General features: G+C 45.2%; 1 protein-coding gene across 1 annotated transcript in view; it reads right to left on the minus strand.

The window, feature by feature from the left end:
* The window catches only part of LOC134842681 (uncharacterized), a gene marked incomplete in the record, with an annotated part of 32,244 nt that overhangs the window by 373 nt on the left and 9,162 nt on the right, over nt 1–22,709 (minus strand).

Genomic DNA, 22,709 nt, shown 5'->3' on the forward strand with positions numbered 1-22,709 from the left:
CAGGAGAAGTCATTATCTACTCAACTCACGCATGCAGATGGCCCAGTTGGGATATATACAGGAGACGTCATTATCTACTCAACTCATGCATGTAGATGGCCCAATTGGGATATGCACAAGTGAAGTCATTATCTACTCAACTCACGCATGCAGATGGCCCAGTTGGGATATACACAGGAGAAGTCATTATCTACTCAACTCACGCATGCAGATGGCCCAGTTGGGATATATACAGGAGAAGTCATTATCTACTCAACTCATGCATGTAGATGGCCCAGTTGGTATATACACAAGTGAAGTCATTATCTACTCAACTCACGCATGCAGATGGCCCAGTTGGGATATACACAGGAGAAGTCATTATCTACTCAACTCACGCATGCAGATGGCCCAGTTGGGATATATACAGGAGAAGTCATTATCTACTCAACTCATGCATGTAGATGGCCCAGTTGGTATATACACAAGTGAAGTCATTATCTACTCAACTCACGCATGCAGATGGCCCAGTTGGGATATACACAGGAGAAGTCATTATCTACTCAACTCACGCATGCAGATGGCCCAGTTGGTATATACACAAGTGAAGTCATTATATACTCAACTCATGCATGTAGATGGCCCAGTTGGTATATACACAAGTGAAGTCATTATCTACTCAACTCACGCATGCAGATGGCCCAGTTGGGATATATACAGGAGAAGTCATTATCTACTCAACTCATGCATGTAGATGGCCCAGTTGGTATATACACAAGTGAAGTCATTATCTACTCAACTCACGCATGCAGATGGCCCAGTTGGGATATATACCGGAGACGTCCTTATCTACTCAACTCATGCATGTAGATGGCCCAGTTGGTATATACACAAGTGAAGTCATTATATACTCAACTCATGCATGTAGATGGCCCAGTTGGTATATACACAAGTGAAGTCATTATCTACTCAACTCACGCATGCAGATGGCCCAGTTGGGATATACACAAGTGAAGTCATTATCTACTCAACTCACGCATGCAGATGGCCCAGTTGGGATATACACAGGAGAAGTCATTATCTACTCAACTCACGCATGCAGATGGCCCAGTTGGGATATATACAGGAGACGTCATTATCTACTCAACTCATGCATGTAGATGGCCCAGTTGGGATATGCACAAGTGAAGTCATTATCTACTCAACTCACGCATGCAGATGGCCCAGTTGGGATATACACAGGAGAAGTCATTATCTACTCAACTCACGCATGCAGATGGCCCAGTTGGGATATATACAGGAGAAGTCATTATCTACTCAACTCATGCATGTAGATGGCCCAGTTGGTATATACACAAGTGAAGTCATTATCTACTCAACTCACGCATGCAGATGGCCCAGTTGGGATATATACAGGAGAAGTCATTATCTACTCAACTCATGCATGTAGATGGCCCAGTTGGTATATACACAAGTGAAGTCATTATCTACTCAACTCACGCATGCAGATGGCCCAGTTGGGATATACACAGGAGAAGTCATTATCTACTCAACTCACGCATGCAGATGGCCCAGTTGGGATATATACAGGAGAAGTCATTATCTACTCAACTCATGCATGTAGATGGCCCAGTTGGTATATACACAAGTGAAGTCATTATCTACTCAACTCACGCATGCAGATGGCCCAGTTGGGATATACACAGGAGAAGTCATTATCTACTCAACTCACGCATGCAGATGGCCCAGTTGGGATATACACAGGAGAAGTCATTATCTACTCAACTCACGCATGCAGATGGCCCAGTTGGGATATATACAGGAGAAGTCATTATCTACTCAACTCATGCATGTAGATGGCCCAGTTGGTATATACACAAGTGAAGTCATTATCTACTCAACTCACGCATGCAGATGGCCCAGTTGGGATATACACAGGAGAAGTCATTATCTACTCAACTCACGCATGCAGATGGCCCAGTTGGGATATATACAGGAGACGTCATTATCTACTCAACTCATGCATGCAGATGGCCCAGTTGGGATATATACAGGAGACGTCATTATCTACTCAACTCATGCTTGTAGATGGCCCAGTTGGGATATACACAAGTGAAGTCATTATCTACTCAACTCACGCATGCAGATGGCCCAGTTGGGATATACACAGGAGAAGTCATTATCTACTCAACTCACGCATGCAGATGGCCCAGTTGGGATATATACAGGAGATGTCATTATCTACTCAACTCATGCATGTAGATGGCCCAGTTGGGATATACACAAGTGAAGTCATTATCTACTCAACTCACGCATGCAGATGGCCCAGTTGGGATATACACAAGTGAAGTCATTATCTACTCAACTCACGCATGCAGATGGCCCCGTTGGGATATACACAGGAGAAGTCAATATCTACTCAACTCACGCATGCAGATGGCCCAGTTGGGATATGCACCAGTGAAGTCAAAATATACTCAACTCACGCATGCAGATGGCCCAGTTTGGATATATACAGGAGACGTCATTATCTACTCAACTCATGCATGTAGATGGCCCAGTTGGGATATACACAAGTGAAGTCATTATCTACTCAACTCACCCATGCAGATGGCCCAGTTGGGATATACACAAGTGAAGTCATTATCTACTCAACTCACGCATGCAGATGGCCCAGTTGGGATAAACACAGGAGAAGTCATTATCTACTCAACCCACGCATGCAGATGGCCTAGTTGGGATATGCACCAGTGAAGTCAAAATATACTCAACTCACGCATGCAGATGGCCCAGTTGGGATATATACAGGAGACGTCATTATCTACTCAACTCATGCATGTAGATGGCCCAGTTGGGATATACACAAGTGAAGTCATTATCTACTCAACTCACGCATGCAGATGGCCCAGTTGGGATATACACAAGTGAAGTCATTATCTACTCAACTCACGCATGCAGATGGCCCAGTTGGGATATACACAGGAGAAGTCATTATCTACTCAACTCACGCATGCAGATGGCCCAGTTGGGATATGCACCAGTGAAGTCAAAATATACTCAACTCACGCATGCAGATGGCCCAGTTGGGATATATACAGGAGACGTCATTATCTACTCAACTCATGCATGTAGATGGCCCAGTTGGGATATACACAAGTGAAGTCATTATCTACTCAACTCACGCATGCAGATGGCCCAGTTGGGATATACACAAGTGGAGTCATTATCCACTCAACTCACGCATGCAGATGGCCCAGTTGGGATATACACAGGAGAAGTCATTATCTACTCAACTCACGCATGCAGATGGCCCAGTTGGGATATGCACCAGTGAAGTCAAAATATACTCAACTCACGCATGCAGATGGCTCAGTTGGGATATATACAGGAGACGTCATTATCTACTCAATTCATGCATGTAGATGGCCCAATTGGGATATACACAAGTGAAGTCATTATCTACTCAACTCACGCATGCAGATGGCCCAGTTGGGATATACACAAGTGAAGTCATTATCTACTCAACTCACGAATGCAGATGGCCCAGTTGGGATATACAGAAGTGAAGTCAATATATACTAAACTCACGCATGCAGATGGCCCAGTTGGGATATACACAGGAGAAGTCATTATCTACTCAACTCACGCATGCAGATGGCCCAATTGGGATATGCACAAGTGAAATCATTATCTACTCAACTCACGCACGCAGATGACCCAGTTGGGATATACACAGGAGAAGCCATTATCTACTCAACTCACGCATGCAGATGGCCCAGTTGGGATATGCACCAGTGAAGTCAAAATATACTCAACTCATGCATGCAGATGGCTCAGTTGGGATATGCACAAGTGAAGTCATTATCTACTCAACTCACGCATGCAGATGGCCCAGTTGGGATATGCACAAGTGAAATCATTATCTACTCAACTCACGCATGCAGATGGCCCAGTTGGGATATACACAGGAGAAGTCATTATCTACTCAAATCACGCATGCAGATGGCCCAGTTGGGATATGCACCAGTGAAGTCAAAATAAACTCAACTCAAGCATGCAGATGGCCCAGTTGGGATATATACAGGAGACGTCCTTATCTACTCAACTCATGCATGTAGATGGCCCAGTTGGGATATGCACAAGTGAAATCATTATCTACTCAACTCACGCACGCAGTTGACCCAGTTGGGATATACACAGGAGAAGTCATTATCTACTCAACTCACGCATGCAGATGGCCCAGTTGGGATATGCACCAGTGAAGTCAAAATATAATCAACTCACGCATGCAGATGGCCCAGTTGGGATATGCACAAGTGAAGTCATTATCTACTCAACTCACCCATGCAGATGGCCCAGTTGGGATATGCACAAGTGAAATCATTATCTACTCAGCTCACGAATGCAGATGGCCCAGTTGGGATATACACAGGAGAAGTCATTATCTACTCAACTCACGCATGCAGATGGCCCAGTTGGGATATACACAGGAGAAGTCATTATCTACTCAACTCACGAATGCAGATGGCCCAGTTGGGATATACAGAAGTGAAGTCAATATATACTAAACTCACGCATGCAGATGGCCCAGTTGGGATATACACAGGAGACGTCCTTATCTGCTCAACTCATGCATGTAGATGGCCCAGTTGGAATATACACAAGTGAAGTCATTATCTACTCAACTAACGCATGCAGATGGCCCAGTTGGGATATACACAAGTGAAGTCATTATCTACTCAACTCACGCATGCAGATGGCCCAGTTGGGATATACAGAAGTGAAGTCAATATATACTAAACTCACGCATGCAGATGGCCCAGTTGGGATATACACAGGAGAAGTCATTATCTACTCAACTCACGCATGCAGATGGCCCAGTTGGGATATGCACAAGTGAAATCATTATCTACTCAACTCACGCACGCAGATGGCCCAGTTGGGATATTTACAGGAGAAGTCATTATCTACTCAACTCACGCATGCAGATGGCCCAGTTGGGATATGCACCAGTGAAGTCAAAATATACTCAACTCACGCATGCAGATGGCCCAGTTGGGATATGCACAAGTGAAGTCATTCTCTACTCAACTCACGCATGCAGATGGCCCAGTTGGGATATGCACAAGTGAAATCATTATCTACTCAACTCACGCACGCAGATGGCCCAGTTGGGATATACAGAGGAGAAGTCATTATCTACTCAACTCACGCATGCAGATGGCCAAGTTGGGATATATACAGGAGACGTCATTATCTACTCAACTCATGCATGTAGATGGCCCAGTTGGGATATACACAAGTGAAGTCATTATCTACTCAACTCACGCATGCAGATGCTCCAGTTGGGATATACACAAGTGAAGTCATTATCTACTCAACGCACGCATGCAGATGGCCCAGTTGGGATATGCACCAGTGAAGTCAAAATATACTCAACTCACGCATGCAGATGGCCCAGTTGAGATATATACAGGAGACGTCATTATCTACTCAACTCATGCATGTAGATGGCCCAGTTGGGATATACACAAGTGAAGTCATTATCTACTCAACTCACGCATGCAGATGGCCCAGTTGGGATATACACAAGTGAAGTCATTGTCTAATCAACTCACGCATGCAGATGGCCCAGTTGGGATATGCACCAGTGAAGTCAAAATATACTCAACTCACGCATGCAGATGGCCCAGTTGGGATATATACAGGAGACGTCATTATCTACTCAACTCATGCATGTAGATGGCCCAGTTGGGATATACACAAGTGAAGTCATTATCTACTCAACTCACGCAGGCAGATGGGCCAGTTGGGATATACACAAGTGAAGTCATTATCTACTCAACTCACGCATGCAAATGGCCCAGTTGGGATATGCACAAGTGAAATCATTATCTACTCAACTCACGCACGCAGATGGCCCAGTTGGGATATACACAGGAGAAGTCATTATCTACTCAACTCTCGCACGCAGATGGCCCAGTTGGGATATACACAGGAGAAGTCATTATCTACTCAACTCACGCATGCAGATGGCCCAGTTGGGATATATACAGGAGACCTCAACTCATGCATGTAGATGGCCCAGTTGGGATATGCACCAGTGAAGTCATTATCTACTCAACTCGCGCATGCAGATGCTCCAGTTGGGATATACACAAGTGAAGTCATTATCTACTCAACGCACGCATGCAGATGGCCCAGTTGGGATATGCACCAGTGAAGTCAAAATATACTCAACTCAAGCATGCAGATGGCCCAGTTGAGATATATACAGGAGACGTCATTATCTACTCAACTCATGCATGTAGATGGCCCAGTTGGGATATACACAAGTGAAGTCATTATCTACTCAACTCACGCATGCAGATGGCCCAGTTGGGATATACACAAGTGAAGTCATTATCTAATCAACTCACGCATGCAGATGGCCCAGTTGGGATATGCACCAGTGAAGTCAAAATATACTCAACTCACGCATGCAGATGGCCCAGTTGGGATATATACAGGAGACGTCATTATCTACTCAACTCATGCATGTAGATGGCCCAGTTGGGATATACACAAGTGAAGTCATTATCTACTCAACTCACGCATGCAGATGGGCCAGTTGGGATATACACAAGTGAAGTCATTATCTACTCAACTCACGCATGCAGATGGCCCAGTTGGGATATGCACAAGTGAAATCATTATGTACTCAACTCACGCACGCAGATGGCCCAGTTGGGATATACACAGGAGAAGTCATTATCTACTCAACTCTCGCACGCAGATGGCCCAGTTGGGATATACACAGGAGAAGTCATTATCTACTCAACTCACGCATGCAGACGGCCCAGTTGGGATATATACAGGAGACCTCAGCTCATGCATGTAGATGGCCCAGTTGGGATATGCACCAGTGAAGTCAAAATAAACTCAACTCACGCATGCAGATGGCCCAGTTGGGATATGCACAAGTGAAGTCATTATCTACTCAACTCACGCATGCAGATGGCCCAGTTGGGATATGCACAAGTGAAATCATTATCTACTCAACTCACGCACGCAGATGGCCCAGTTGGGATATACACAAGGAGAAGTCATTATCTACTCAACTCACGCATGCAGATGGCCCAGTTGGGATATATACAGGAGACGTCATTATCTACTCAACTCATGGATGTAGATGGCCCAGTTGGGATATACACAAGTGAAGTCCTTATCTACTCAACTCACGCATGCAGATGGCCCAGTTGGGATATACACAAGTGAAGTCATTATCTACTCAACTCACGCATGCAGATGGCCCAGTTGGGATATGCACCAGTGAAGTCAAAATATACTCAACTCACGCATGCAGATGGCCCAGTTGGGATATATACAGGAGACGTCATTATCTACTCAACTCATGCATGTAGATGGCCCAGTTGGGATATACACAAGTGAAGTCATTATCTACTCAACTCACGCATGCAGATGGCCCAGTTGGGATATACACAAGTGAAGTCATTATCTACTCAACTCACGCAGGCAGATGGCCCAGTTGGGATATGCACAAGTGAAGTCAAAATAAACTCAACTCACGCATGCAGATGGCCCGGTTGGGATATATACAGGAGACGTCATTATCTACTCAACTCATGCATGTAGATGGCCCAGTTGGGATATACACAAGTGAAGTCATTATCTACTGAACTCACGCATGCAGATGATCCAGTTGGGATATGCACCAGTGAAGTCAAAATATACTCAACTCACGCATGCAGATGGCCCAGTTGGGATATTTACAGGAGACGTCATTATCTACTCAACTCATGCATGTAGATGGCCCAGTTGGGATATACACAAGTGAAGTCATTATCTACTCAACTCACGCATGCAGATGGCCCAGTTGGGATATGCACCAGTGAAGTCAAAATAAACTCAACTCACGCATGCAGATGGCCCAGTTGGGATATATACAGGAGACGTCATTATCTACTCAACTCATGCATGTAGATGGCCCAGTTGCCCAGTTGGGATATACACAAGTGAAGTCATTATCTACTCAACTCGCGCATGCAGATGGCCCAGTTGGGATATACACAAGTGAAGTCATTATCTACTCAACTCACGCATGCAGATGGCCCAGTTGGGATATGCACCAGTGAACTCAAAATAAACTCAACTCACGCATGCAGATGGCCCAGTTGGGATATATACAGGAGACGTCATTATCTACTCAACTCACGCATGCAGATGGCCCAGTTGGGATATGCACCAGTGAAGTCAAAATAAACTCAACTCACGCATGTAGATGGCCCAGTTGGGATATATACAGGAGACGTCATTATCTACTCAACTCACGCATGCAGATGGCCCAGTTGGGATATATACAGGAGACGTCATTATCTACTCAACTCATGCATGTAGATGGCCCAGATGGGATATACACAAGTGAAGTCATTATCTACTCAACTCACGCATGCAGATGGCCCAGTTGGGATATGCACCAGTGAAGTCAAAATATACTCAACTCAAGCATGCAGATGGCCCAGTTGGGATATATACAGGAGACGTCATTATCTACTCAACTCACGCATGCAGATGGCCCAGTTGGGATATGCACCAGTGAAGTCAAAATAAACTCAACTCACGCATGCAGATGGCCCAGTTGGGATATATACAGGAGACGTCATTATCTACTCAACTCATGCATGTAGATGGCCCAGTTGGGATATACACAAGTGAAGTCAATATCTACTCAACTCACGCATGCAGATGGCCCAGTTGGGATATGCACCAGTCAAGTCAAAATATACTCAACTCAAGCATGCAGATGGCCCAGTTGGGATATATACAGGAGACGTCCTTATCTACTCAACTCATGCATGTAGATGGCCCAGTTGGGATATGCACAGGAGAAGTCATTATCTACTCAACTCACACATGCAGATGGCCCAGTTGGGATATGCACCAGTGAAGTCAAAATAAACTCAACTCACGCATGCAGATGGCCCAGTTGGGATATATACAGGAGACGTCATTATCTACTCAACTCACGCATGCAGATGGCCCAGTTGGGATATGCACCAGGGAAGTCAAAATTTACTCAACTCACGCATGCAGATGGCCCAGTTGGGATATATACAGGAGACGTCCTTATCTACTCAACTCAAGCATGTAGATGGCCCAGTTGGGATATGCATAGGAGAAGTCATTATCTACTCAACTCACGCATGCAGATGGCCCAGTTGGGATATGCACAAGTGAAGTCATTATCTACTCAACTCACGCATGCAGATGGCCCAGTTGGGATATGCACAAGTGAAGTCATTATCTACTCAACTCACGCATGCAGATGGCCCAGTTGGGATATGCACAAGTGATGTCATTATCTACTCAACTCACGCATGCAGATTGCCCAGTTGGGATATGCACAAGTGGATTCATTATATACTCAACTCACGCATGCAGATGGCCCAGTTGGGATATATACAGGAGACGTCCTTATCTACTCAACTCACGCATGCAGATGGCCCAGTTGGGATATACACAAGTGAAGTCATTGTCTACTCAACTCACGCATGCAGATGGCCCAGTTGGGATATGCACAAGTGAAGTCATTATCTACTCAACTCACGCATGCAGATGGCCCAGTTGGGATATGCACAAGTGAGGTCATTATCTACTCAACTCACGCATGCAGATGGCCCAGTTGGGATATATACAGGAGACGTCCTTACCTACTCAACTCACGCATGCAGATGGCCCAGTTGGGATATACACAAGTGAAGTCATTATCTACTCAACTCACGCATGCAGATGGCCCAGTTGGGATATGCACAAGTGAAGTCATTATCTACTCAACTCACGCATGCAGATGGCCCAGTTGGGATATGCACAAGTGAAGTCATTATCTACTCAACTCACGCATGCAGATGGCCCAGTTGGGATATACACAAGTGAAGTCATTATCTACTCAACTCACGCATGCAGATGGCCCAGTTGGGATATGCACAAGTGAAGTCATTATCTACTCAACTCACGCATGCAGATGGCCCAGTTGGGATTTACACAAGTGAAGTCATTATCTACTCAACTCACGCATACAGATGGCCCAGTTGGGATATGCACAAGTGAAATCATTATCTACTCAACTCACGCATGCAGATGGCCCAGTTAGGATATACACAAGTGAAGTCATTATCTACTCAACTCACCTATGCAGATGGCCCAGTTGGGATATACACAAGTGAAGTCATTATCTACTCAACTCACGCATGCAGATGGCCCAGTTGGGATATGCACAAGTGAAGTCATTATCTACTCAACTCACGCATGCAGATGGCCCAGTTGGGATATGCACAAGTGAAGTCATTAACTACTCAACTCACGCATGCAGATGGCCCAGTTGGGATATGCACAAGTGAAGTCATTATCTACTCAACTCACGCATGCAGATGGTCCAGTTGGGATATACACAAGTGAAGTCATTATCTACTCAACTCACGCATGCAGATGGCCCAGTTGGGATATACACAAGTGAAGTCATTATCTACTCAACTCACGCATGCAGATGTCCCAGTTGGGATATGCACAAGTGAAGTCATTATCTACTCAACTCACGCATGCAGATGGCCCAGTTGGGATATGCACAAGTGAAGTCATTATCTACTCAACTCACGCATGCAGATGGCCCAGTTGGGATATGCACAAGTGAAGTCATTATCTACTCAACTCACGCATGCAGATGGCCCAGTTGGGATATGCACAAGTGAAGTCATTATCTACTCAACTCACGCATGCAGATGGCCCAGTTGGGTTATGCACAAGTGAAGTCATTATCTACTCAACTCACGCATGCATATGGCCCAGTTGGGATATGCACAAGTGAAGTCATTATCTACTCAACTCACGCATGCAGATGTCCCAGTTGGGATATGCACAAGTGAAGTCATTATCTACTCAACTCACGCATGCAGCTGGCCCAGTTGGGATATGCACAAGTGAAGTCATTATCTACTCAACTCACGCATGCAGATGGCCCAGTTGGGATATGCACAAGTGAAGTCATTATCTACTCAACTCACGCATGCAGATGGCCCAGTTGGGATATGCAGAAGTGAAGTCATTATCTACTCAACTCACGCATGCAGATGGCCCAGTTGGGTTATGCACAAGTGAAGTCATTATCTACTCAACTCACGCATGCAGATGGCCCAGTTGGGATATGCACAAGTGAAGTCATTATCTACTCAACTCACGCATGCAGATGGCCCAGTTGGGATATGCACAAGTGAAGTCATTATCTACTCAACTCACGCATGCAGATGGCCCAGTTGGGATATGCACAAGTGAAGTCATTATCTACTCAACTCACGCATGCAGATGGCCCAGTTGGGATATACACAAGTGAAGTCATTATCTACTCAACTCACGCATGCAGATGGCCCAGTTGGGATATGCACAAGTGAAGTCAATATCTACTCAACTCACGCATGCAGATGGCCCAGTTGGGATATGCACAAGTGAAGTCATTATCTACTCAGCTCACGCATGCAGATGGCCCAGTTGGGATATACACAAATGAAGTCATTATCTACTCAACTCACGCATGCAGATGGCCCAGTTGGGATATGCACAAGTGAAGTCATTATCTACTCAACTCACGCATGCAGATGGCCCAGTTGGGATATACACAAGTGAAGTCATTATCTACTCAACTCACGCATGCAGATGGCCCAGTTGGGATATACACAAGTGAAGTCATTATCTACTCAACTCACGCATGCAGATGGCCCAGTTGGGATATGCACAAGTGAAGTCATTATCTACTCAACTCACGCATGCAGATGGCCCAGTTGGGATATGGACAAGTGAAGTCATTATCTACTCAACTCACGCATGCAGATGGCCCAGTTGGAATATGCACAAGTGAAGTCATTATCTACTCAACTCACGCATGCAGATGGCCCAGTTGGGATATGCACAAGTGAAGTCATTATCTACTCAACTCACGCATGCAGATGGCCCAGTTGGGATATGCACAAGTGAAGTCATTATCTACTCAACTCACGCATGCAGATGGCCCAGTTGGGATATGCACAAGTGAAGTCATTATCTACTCAACTCACGCATGCAGATGGCCCAGTTGGGATATACACAAGTGAAGTCATTATCTACTCAACTCACGCATGCAGATGGCCCAGTTGGGATATGCACAAGTGAAGTCATTATCTACTCAACTCACGCATTCAGATGGCCCAGTTGGAATATACACAAGTGAAGTCATTATCTACTCAACTCACGCATGCAGATGGCACAGTTGGGATATACACAAGTGAAGTCATTATCTACTCAACTCACGCATGCAGATGGCCCAGTTGGGATATACACAAGTGAAGTCATTATCTACTCAACTCACGCATACAGATGGCCCAGTTGGGATATACACAGGAGAAGTCATTATCTACTCAACTCACGCATGCAGATGGCCCAGTTGGGATATACACAAGTGAAATCATTATCTACTCAACTCACGCATGCAGATGGCCCAGTTGGGATATACACAAGTGAAGTCATTATCTACTCAACTCACGCATGCAGATGGCCCAGTTGGGATATGCACAAGTGAAGTCATTATCTACTCAACTCACGCATGCAGATGGCCCAGTTGGGATATTCACAAGTGAAGTCATTATCTACTCAACTCACGCATGCAGATGGCCCAGTTGGGATATACACAAGTGAAGTCATTATCTACTCAACTCACGCATGCAGATGGCCCAGTTGGGATCTACACAAGTGAAGTCATTATCTACTCAACTCACGCATGCAGATGGCCCAGTTGGGATATACACAGGAGAAGTCATTATCTACTCAACTCACGCATGCAGATGGCCCAGTTGGGATATACACAAGTGAAGTCATTATCTACTCAACTCACGCATGCAGATGGCCCAGTTGGGATATACACAAGTGAAGTCATTATCTACTCAACTCACGCATGCAGATGGCCCAGTTAGGATATACACAAGTGAAGTCATTATCTACTCAACTCACGCATGCAGATGGCCCAGTTGGGATATACACAAGTGAAGTCCTTATCTACTCAACTCACGCATGCAGATGGCCCAGTTGGGATATGCACAAGTGAAGTCATTATCTACTCAACTCACGCATGCAGATGGCCCAGTTGGGATATGCACAAGTGAAGTCATTATCTACTCAACTCACGCATGTAGATGGCCCAGTTGGGATATACACAAGTGAAGTCATTATCTACTCAACTCACGCATGCAGATGGCCCAGTTGGGATATGCACAAGTGAAGTCATTATCTACTCAACTCACGCATGCAGATGGCCCAGTTGGGATATACACAAGTGAAGTCATTATCTACTCAACTCACGCATGCAGATGGCCCAGTTGGGATATACACAAGTGAAATCATTATCTACTCAACTCACGCATGCAGATGGCCCAGTTGGGATATACACAAGTGAAGTCATTATCTACTCAACTCACGCATGCAGATGGCCCAGTTGGGATATGCACAAGTGAAGTCATTATCTACTCAACTCACGCATGTAGATGGCCCAGTTGGGATATACACAAGTGAAGTCATTATCTACTCAACTCACGCATGCAGATGGCCCAGTTGGGATATGCACAAGTGAAGTCATTATCTACTCAACTCACGCATGCAGATGGCCCAGTTGGGATATACACAAGTGAAGTCATTATCTACTCAACTCACGCATGCAGATGGCCCAGTTGGGATATACACAAGTGAAATCATTATCTACTCAACTCACGCATGCAGATGGCCCAGTTGGGATATACACAAGTGAAGTCATTATCTACTCAATTCACGCATGCAGATGGCCCAATTGGGATAAACACAAGTGAAGTCATTATCTACTCAACTCACGCATGCAGATGGCCCAGTTGGGATATACACATGTGAAGTCATTATCTACTCAACTCACGCATGCAGATGGCCCAGTTGGGATTACACAAATGAAGTCATTATCTACTCAACTCACGCATGCAGATGGCCCAGTCGGGATTTACACAAGTGAAGTCATTATCTACTCAACTCACGCATGCAGATGGCCCAGTTGGGATATGCACAAGTGAAGTCATTATCTACTCAACTCACGCATGCAGATGGCCCAGTTGGGATATACACAAGTGAAGTCATTATCTACTCAACTCACGCTTGCAGATGGCCCAGTTGGGATATACACAAGTGAAGTCATTATCTACTCAACTCACGCATGCAGATGGCCCAGTTGGGATATACACAAGTGAAGTCATTATCTACTCAACTCACGCATGCACATGGCCCAGTTGGGATATACACAAGTGAAGTCATTATCTACTCAACTCACGCATGCAGATGGCCCAGTTGGGATATACACAGGAGAAGTCATTATCTACTCAACTCACGCATGCAGATGGCCCAGTTGGGATATACACAGGAGAAGTCATTATCTACTCAACTCACGCATGCAGATGGCCCAGTTGGGATATACACAGGAGAAGTCATTATCTACTCAACTCACGCATGCAGATGGCCCAGTTGGGATATACACAAGTGAAGTCATTATCTACTCAACTCACGCATGCAGATGGCCCAGTTGGGATATACACAGGAGAAGTCATTATCTACTCAACTCACGCATGCAGATGGCCCAGTTGGGATATACACAAGTGAAGTCATTATCTACTCAACTCACGCATGCAGATGGCCCAGTTGGGATATACACAAGTGAAGTCATTATCTACTCAACTCACGCATGCAGATGGCCCAGTTGGGATATGCACAAGTGAAATCATTATCTACTCAACTCACGCATGCAGATGGCCCAGTTGGGATACGCACAAGTGAAGTCATTATCTACTCAACTCACGCATGCAGATGGCCCAGTTGGATATACACAAGTGAAGTCATTATCTACTCAACTCACGCATGCAGATGGCCCAGTTGGGATATACACAAGTGAAGTCATTATCTACTCAACTCACGCATGCAGATGGCCCAGTTGGGATATGCACAAGTGAAGTCATTATCTACTCAACTCACGCATGCAGATGGCCCAGTTGGGATATGCACAAGTGAAGTCATTATCTACTCAACTCACGCATGCAGATAACCCAGTTGGGATATGCACAAGTGAAGTCATTATCTACTCAACTCACGCATGCAGATGGCCCAGTTGGGATATACACAAGTGAAGTCATTATCTACTCAACTCACGCATGCAGATGGACCAGTTGGAATATACACAAGTGAAGTCATTATCTACTCAACTCACGCATGCAGATGGCCCAGTTGGGATATACACAAGTGAAGTCATTATCTACTCAACTCACGCATGCAGATGGCCCAGTTGGAATATACACAAGTGAAGTCATTATCTACTCAACTCACGCATGCAGATGGCCCAGTTGGGATATGCACAAGTGAAGTCATTATCTACTCAACTCACGCATGCAGATGGCCCAGTTGGGATATGCACAAGTGAAGTCATTATCTACTCAACTCACGCATGCAGATAACCCAGTTGGCATATGCAAAAGTGAAGTCATTATCTACTCAACTCACGCATGCAGATGGCCCAGTTGGGATATGCACCAGTGAAGTCATTATCTACTCAACTCACGCATGCAGATGGCCCAGTTGGGATATGCACAATTGAAGTCATTATCTACTCAACTCACGCATGCAGATAACCCAGTTGGGATATGCACAAGTAAAGTCATTATCTACTCAACTCACGCATGCAGATGGCCCAGTTGGGATATACACAAGTGAAGTCATTATCTACTCAACTCACGCATGCAGATGGACCAGTTGGAATATACACAAGTGAAGTCATTATCTACTCAACTCACGCATGCAGATGGCCCAGTTGGGATATACACAAGTGAAGTCATTATCTACTCAACTCACGCATGCAGATGGCCCAGTTGGAATATACACAAGTGAAGTCATTATCTACTCAACTCACGCATGCAGATGGCCCAGTTGGGATATGCACAAGTGAAGTCATTATCTATTCAACTCACGCATGCAGATGGCCCAGTTGGGATATGCACAAGTGAAGTCATTATCTACTCAACTCACGCATGCAGATGGCCCAGTTGGAATATACACAAGTGAAGTCATTATCTACTCAACTCACGCATGCAGATGGCCCAGTTGGGATATACACAAGTGAAGTCATTATCTACTCAACTCACGCATGCAGATGGCCCAGTTGGGATATACACAAGTGAAGTCATTATCTACTCAACTCACGCATACAGATGGCCCAGTTGCGATATACACAGGAGAAGTCATTATCTACTCAACTCACGCATGCAGATGGCCCAGTTGGGATATACACAAGTGAAGTCATTATCTACTCAACTCACGCATGCAGATGGCCCAGTTGGGATATACACGCATGGCCCAGTTGGGATAAACACAAGTGAAGTCATTATCTACTTAACTCACGCATGCAGATGGCCCAGTTGGGATATACACAAGTGAAGTCATTATCTACTCAACTCACGCATGCAGATGGCCCAGATGGGATATACACAAGTGAAGTCATTATCTACTCAACTCACGCATGCAGATGGCCCAGTTGGGATATACACAAGTGAAGTCATTATCTACTCAACTCACGCATGCAGATGGCCCAGTTAGGATATACACAAGTGAAGTCATTATCTACTCAACTCACGCATGCAGATGGCCCAGTTGGGATATACACAAGTGAAGTCATTATCTACTCAACTCACGCATGCAGATGGCCCAGTTGGGATATGCACAAGTGAAGTCATTATCTACTCAACTCACGCATGCAGATGGCCCAGTTGGGATATACACAAGTGAAGTCATTATCTACTCAACTCACGCATGCAGATGGCCCAGTTGGGATATGCACAAGTGAAGTCATTATCTACTCAACTCACGCATGCAGATGGCCCAGTTGGGATATACACAAGTGAAGTCATTATCTACTCAACTCACGCATGCAGATGGCCCAGTTGGGATATACACAAGTGAAGTCATTATCTACTCAACTCACGCATGCAGATGGCCCAGTTGGGATATACACAAGTGAAGTCATTATCTACTCAATTCACGCATGCAGATGGCCCAGTTGGGATAAACACAAGTGAAGTCAATATCTACTCAACTCACGCATGCAGATGGCCCAGTTGGGATATACACAAGTGAAGTCATTATCTACTCAACTCACGCATGCAGATGGCCCAGTTGGGATATACACAAGTGAAGTCATTATCTACTCAACTCACGCATGCAGATGGCCCAGTCGGGATATACACAAGTGAAGTCATTATCTACTCAACTCACGCATGCAGATGGCCCAGTTGGGATATGCACAAGTGAAGTCATTATCTACTCAACTCACGCATGCAGATGGCCCAGTTGGGATATACACAAGTGAAGTCATTATCTACTCAACTCACGCATGCAGATGGCCCAGTTGGGATATACACAAGTGAAGTCATTATCTACTCAACTCACGCATGCAGATGGCCCAGTTGGGATATACACAAGTGAAGTCATTATCTACTCAACTCACGCATGCAGATGGCCCAGTTGGGATATGCACAAGTGAAGTCATTATCTACTCAACTCACGCATGCAGATGGCCCAGTTGGGATATACACAAGTGAAGTCATTATCTACTCAACTCACGCATGCAGATAGCCCAGTTGGGATATACACAAGTGCAGTCATTATCTACTCAACTCACGCATGCAGATGGCCCAGTTGGGATATACACAAGTGAAGTCATTATCTACTCAAATCACGCATGCAGATGGCCCAGTTGGGATATACACAGGAGAAGTCATTATCTACTCAACTCACGCATGCAGATGGCCCAGTTGGGATGTACACAGGAGATGTCATTATCTGCTCAACTCACGCATGCAGATGGCCCAGTTGGGATATACACAGGAGAAGTCATTATCTACTCAACTCACGCATGCAGATGGCCCAGTTGAGATATACACAAGTGAAGTCATTATCTACTCAACTCACGCATGCAGATGGCCCAGTTGGGATATACACAGGAGAAGTCATTATCTACTCAACTCACGCATGCAGTTGGCCCAGTTGGGATATACACAAGTGAAGTCATTATCTACTCAACTCACGCATGCAGATGGCCCAGTTGGGATATACACAAGTGAAGTCATTATCTACTCAACTCACGCATGCAGATGGCCCAGTTGGGATATGCACAAGTGAAATCATTATCTACTCAACTCACGCATGCAGATGGCCCAGTTGGGATATGCACAAGTGAAGTCATTATCTACTCAACTCACGCATGCAGATGGCCCAGTTGGATATACACAAGTGAAGTCATTATCTTCTCAACTCACGCATGCAGATGGCCCAGTTGGGATATGCACAAGTGAAATCATTATCTACTCAACTCACGCATGCAGATGGCCCAGTTGGGATATGCACAAGTGAAGTCATTATCTACTCAACTCACGCATGCAGATGGCCCAGTTGGGATATGCACAAGTGAAATCATTATCTACTCAACTCACGCATGCAGATGGCCCAGTTGGGATATGCACAAGTGAAGTCATTATCTACTCAACTCACACATGCAGATGGCCCAGTTGGGATATACACAGGAGAAGTCATTATCTACTCAACTCACGCATGCAGATGGCCCAGTTGAGATATACACAAGTGAAGTCATTATCTACTCAACTCACGCATGCAGATGGCCCATTTGGGATATACACAGGAGAAGTCATTATCTACTCAACTCACGCATGCAGATGGCCCAGTTGGGATATACACAAGTGAAGTCATTATCTACTCAACTCACGCATGCAGATGGCCCAGTTGGGATATACACAAGTGAAGTCATTATCTACTCAACTCACGCATGCAGATGGCCCAGTTGGGATATGCACAAGTGAAATCATTATCTACTCAACTCACGCATGCAGATGGCCCAGTTGGGATATGCACAAGTGAAGTCATTATCTACTCAACTCACGCATGCAGATGGCCCAGTTGGATATACACAAGTGAAGTCATTATCTTCTCAACTCACGCATACAGATGGCCCAGTTGGGATATGCACAAGTGAAATCATTATCTACTCAACTCACGCATGCAGATGGCCCAGTTGGGATATGCACAAGTGAAGTCATTATCTACTCAACTCACGCATGCAGATGGCCCAGTTGGGATATGCACAAGTGAAATCATTATCTACTCAACTCACGCATGCAGATGGCCCAGTTGGGATATGCACAAGTGAAGTCATTATCTACTCAACTCACGCATGCAGATGGCCCAGTTGGGATATACACAAGTGAAATCATTATCTACTCAACTCACGCATGCAGATGGCCCAGTTGGGATATGCACAAGTGAAGTCATTATCTACTCAACTCACGCATGCAGATGGCCCAGTTGGGATATGCACAAGTGAAGTCATTATCTACTCAACTCACGCATGCAGATGGCCCAGTTGGATATACACAAGTGAAGTCATTATCTTCTCAACTCACGCATGCAGATGGCCCAGTTGGGATATGCACAAGTGAAATCATTATCTACTCAACTCACGCATGCAGATGGCCCAGTTGGGATATGCACAAGTGAAGTCATTATCTACTCAACTCACGCATGCAGATGGCCCAGTTGGGATATGCACAAGTGAAATCATTATCTACTCAACTCACGCATGCAGATGGCCCAGTTGGGATATGCACAAGTGAAGTCATTATCTACTCAACCCACGCATGCAGATGGCCCAGTTGGGATATACACAAGTGAAATCATTATCTACTCAACTCACGCATGCAGATGGCCCAGTTGGGATATGCACAAGTGAAGTCATTATCTACTCAACTCACGCATGCAGATGGCCCAGTTGGGATATACACAAGTGAAGTCATTATCTACTCAACTCACGCATGCAGATGGCCCAGTTGGGATATACACAAGTGAAGTCATTATCTACTCAACTCACGCATGCAGATGGCCCAGTTGGGATATGCACAAGTGAAGTCATTATCTACTCAACTCACGCATGCAGATGGCCCAGTTGGGATATACACCAGTGAAATCATTATCTACTCAACTCACGCATGCAGATGGCCCAGTTGGGATATGCACAAGTGAAGTCATTATCTACTCAACTCACGCATGCAGATGGCCCAGTTGGGATATGCACAAGTGAAGTCATTGTCTACTCAACTCACGCATGCAGATGGCCCAGTTGGGATATGCACAAGTGAAGTCATTATCTACTCAACTCACGCTTGCAGATGGCCCAGTTGGGATATGCACAAGTGAAGTCATTATCTACTCAACTCACGCATGCAGATGGCCCAGTTGGGATATGCACAAGTGAAGTCATTATCTACTCAATTCACGCATGCAGATGGCCCAGTTGGGATATGCACAAGTGAAGTCATTATCTACTCAACTCACGCATGCAGATGGCCCAGTTGGGATATGCATAAGTGAAGTCATTATCTACTCAACTCACGCATGCAGATGGCCCAGTTGGGATATGCACAAGTGAAGTCATTATCTACTCAACTCACGCATGCAGATGGCCCAGTTGGGATATGCACAAGTGAAGTCATTATCTACTCAACTCACGCATGCAGATGGCCCAGTTGGGATATGCACAAGTGAAGTCATTATCTACTCAACTCACGCATGCAGATGGCCCAGTTGGGATATGCACAAGTGAAACCATTATCTACTCAACTCACGCATGCAGATGGCCCAGTTGGATATACACAAGTGAAGTCATTATCTACTCAACTCACGCATGCAGATGGCCCAGTTGGGATATGCACAAGTGAAGTCATTATCTACTCAACTCACGCATGCAGATGGCCCAGTTGGGATATGCACAAGTGAAGTCATTATCTACTCAACTCACGCATGCAGATGGCCCAGTTGGGATATGCACAAGTGAAGTCATTATCTACTCAACTCACGCATGCAGATGGCCCAGTTGGGATATGCACAAGTGAAGTCATTATCTACTCAACTCACGCATGCAGATGGCCCAGTTGCGATATGCACAAGTGAAGTCATTATCTACTCAACTCACGCATGCAGATGGCCCAGTTGGGATATGCACAAGTGAAGTCATTATCTACTCAACTCACGCATGCAGATGGCCCAGTTGGGATATGCACAAGTGAAGTCATTATCTACTCAACTCACGCATGCAGATGGCCCAGTTGGGATATGCACAAGTGAAGTCATTATCTACTCAACTCACGCATGCAGATGGCCCAGTTGGGATATGCACAAGTGAAGTCATTATCTACTCAACTCACGCATGCAGATGGCCCAGTTGGGATATGCACAAGTGAAGTCATTATCTACTCAACTCACGCATGCAGATGGCCCAGTTGGATATACACAAGTGAAGTCATTATCTACTCAACTCACGCATGCAGATGGCCCAGTTGGGATATGCACAAGTGAAGTCATTATCTACTCAACTCACGCATGCAGATGGCCCAGTTGGGATATGCACAATTGAAGTCATTATCTACTCAACTCACGCATGCAGATGGCCCAGTTGGGATATGCACAAGTGAAGTCATTATCTACTCAACTCACGCATGCAGATGGCCCAGTTGGGATATGCACAAGTGAAGTCATTATCTACTCAACTCACGCATGCAGATGGCCCAGTTGCGATATGCACAAGTGAAGTCATTATCTACTCAACTCACGCATGCAGATGGCCCAGTTGGGATATGCACAAGTGAAGTCATTATCTACTCAACTCACGCATGCAGATGGCCCAGTTGGGATATGCACAAGTGAAGTCATTATCTACTCAACTCACGCATGCAGATGGCCCAGTTGGGATATGCACAAGTGAAGTCATTATCTACTCAACTCACGCATGCAGATGGCCCAGTTGGGATATGCACTAGTGAAGTCATTATCTACTCAACTCACGCATGCAGATGGCCCAGTTGGGATATGCACAAGTGAAGTCATTATCTACTCAACTCACGCATGCAGATGGCCCAGTTGGGATATGCACAAGTGAAGTCATTATCTACTCAACTCACGCATGCAGATGGCCCAGTTGGATATACACAAGTTAAGTCATTATCTACTCAACTCACGCATGCAGATGGCCCAGTTGGGATATGCACAAGTGAAGTCATTATCTACTCAACTCACGCATGCAGATGGCCCAGTTGGGATATGCACAAGTGAAGTCATTATCTACTCAACTCACGCATGCAGATGGCCCAGTTGGGATATGCACAAGTGAAGTCATTATCTACTCAACTCACGCATGCAGATGGCCCAGTTGGGATATGCACAAGTGAAGTCATTATCTACTCAACTCACGCATGCAGATGGCCCAGTTGGGATATGCACAAGTGAAGTCATTATCTACTCAACTCACGCATGCAGATGGCCCAGTTGGGATATGCACCAGTGAAGTCATTATCTACTCAACTCACGCATGCAGATGGCCCAGTTGGGATATGCACAAGTGAAGTCATTATCTACTCAACTCACGCATGCAGATGGCCCAGTTGGGATATGCACAAGTGAAGTCATTATCTACTCAACTCACGCATGCAGATGGCCCAGTTGGGATATGCACAAGTGAAGTCATTATCTACTCAACTCACGCATGCAGATGGCCCAGTTGGGATATGCACAAGTGAAGTCATTATCTACTCAACTCA

The sequence above is a fragment of the Symsagittifera roscoffensis genome, chromosome 3 (genome assembly GCF_963678635.1).
Source record: "Symsagittifera roscoffensis chromosome 3, txSymRosc1.1, whole genome shotgun sequence".
Lineage (NCBI taxonomy): Eukaryota > Metazoa > Xenacoelomorpha > Acoela > Convolutidae > Symsagittifera > Symsagittifera roscoffensis.